We start from the raw sequence: 2,324 nt of genomic DNA on the forward strand, positions 1-2,324 counted from the left end.
TAGACTTCCCAAATTCATTCCCATTTTTCCAGTTCGAAGGCACAAACCCTCGGGTGTTCCGGTGGCTTTATCCCTTTTTCTGGTGGCTCCGGCAAGTTTCACCATCCATGACCACCACCAAAAGATTTCCCTCAACCCCAAGAAAAAATCCCAAGCAGTGTTGGAGGCGTCGGAGTTCGATTGGAAGCCGAATCAAAACATACATTTTTCTAGGATTTCGGCGAGTTTGAGTGAAATTGAAGTATTTCCCGGCTAAATTGGACTTGTCCATAGGTATAAAGTTTGCTCTAATCTTTGAGATCTTCATTTCTGTAATTTTTGGTAATTTTTAAAAATAATTGAATTTTCCGACAAGTCGGAGCGGCCAACCGCCACCCGCGGTGACGCGTGTGGCGGCGGCGGCCTGGCCAGTGGGCCGATGATGTCCTTTTAAGTTCAATTATATACCATGATTTCATAATTGATATCCTTATGATATGTTTGATTGTTTGAACCTAATTTCATTACGATATGTGGTTAGGTCAAAAATATGATTCGATGATTCGACCGTTGGATAGTCACCAAACCTTACTGCATGATAGAACATAATATTTTTGCATCATAGAAATTTACGGATTGAGAATCTGATGTACGGATCTTCCCTAATTGGATTTCTAAGTTTGTAAAATTAAATGTCGACCGCCACTTGAATTTTGAAATTGCCGGAGATCCGACCGTCGGATCTTGTTGAGATTTTAGTATGTTGTTATTTGAGCATAATGTGGACTTTGAAAAGTTACGGATCCAAAATCCAAAGTGTGGATCTTCCTGATTGAATTGTGTAGAATTGTGGACCCTACCTTGATCGAAAGTTGACTTTTGATCAACATGTCTCGAAACGTCCTAATTACTAAAATTAGTGCTACGGGGGACTAAGTGAAGTCTAGTGGGCCTACATTGGTTAGATAGCAACTTGAATATATGAAATATGATTATTATCTTAATTTCTTATATTAGTATCATTTGTGAATATGAATTGGTCTTATAAATATGATTTTTATTGAAATGTAATTTTATATATTTAGCCATAGACCAATGTTTATTAAACATGATTTGGCTCGTGTACTGTTGATGATTGTGATATGTGATTTGACTTGCATATTTGAAAGGTGGTTGATTTGCATAAATGGTATGATATGATAAAATGTGAGTGACTTTAATATATGTGATATAGGTGATTTCCCTGTTTTCATAATTATTGTACTGAGTGGATATGAGATGGTTTATGATTATGTTTCCTATAAAATGTTTAATTTTTATATTTAGCCATCGTTGTAGTTTTATGATGTGGGAATTGACGTGCATATTGGGAATATGGGTTGTTTTGTATGATTAGTATGTTGTGTATGATTACTTTTATGACAATATGATCCTAGAATCCTATTAGAAGTATGTTGTAGCACTTATATGCTTGTGTAACATATTAGTTGGTGGCCATGAGAAGTGAATATGGTAGGTGACTACGTTGTGATTATAAAGGTGATGAGGTTTAGATATACCTGGTACATTCGGAAGGTACCATATCCCTATGGATTCCATTGAGTGATGGTCCGAAATCGTATCCTTATTTGGATTCTATTGAGTGATGGTCCGGAATTCCTTCTACTTCGTGATTCCGTTGAGTAATGGTCCAGAATCGTATCCTTGTTTGGATTCCGTTGAGTGATGGTCTGGAATCGTATCCTTGTTTAGATTCTGTTGAGTGATGGTCCGAAATCGTATCACTTGACTTGTTGGTTTCTTGGATTTGATATCAGCTTCAGAAATGTAGGCTTGGCTTAACTATGTCACTCTAGCCTTAGTTTTAATATAATTGTGAGCCATGGTTTCAAGAATCTTGTGAATTGAATTAGAAAAGCTGTTGGACGTCTGGGTGACTCCTTCAAGATTTTCTATGATTCAATTATGATTTCATAAGTATGAATTTAGAAGATATGGTTATGGTTGTTATTATTTTGGTCAAATGACTTAATTAATGTGGCTAGAGAATGGTACTGTGCTTCGTCGGTTCTTGATATGATATATGTTGTGAATTGCGGTATCATGTTGCTATATAATGAATTATATAAAAGATGGAAGGAAAATCATGATTTTCGGGTGGGTTTGTTATGTAACCTTGAGTCTAGTAATTTCATGTTTGTCAAGTTCTACTGATTGACTAAGAAATGTTATGCCTTTCGGCTTAAGCGGACTGTGATTTATATCGAGTTATAGCGAAGAAGACGAACTATGAATGGCTTGATCCTTAATTAGGGTACGTAGGTAGTCTAACGAGGAGGTTAGAT

Source organism: Malus domestica, chromosome 01 (genome assembly GCF_042453785.1).
Source record: "Malus domestica chromosome 01, GDT2T_hap1".
Lineage (NCBI taxonomy): Eukaryota > Viridiplantae > Streptophyta > Magnoliopsida > Rosales > Rosaceae > Malus > Malus domestica.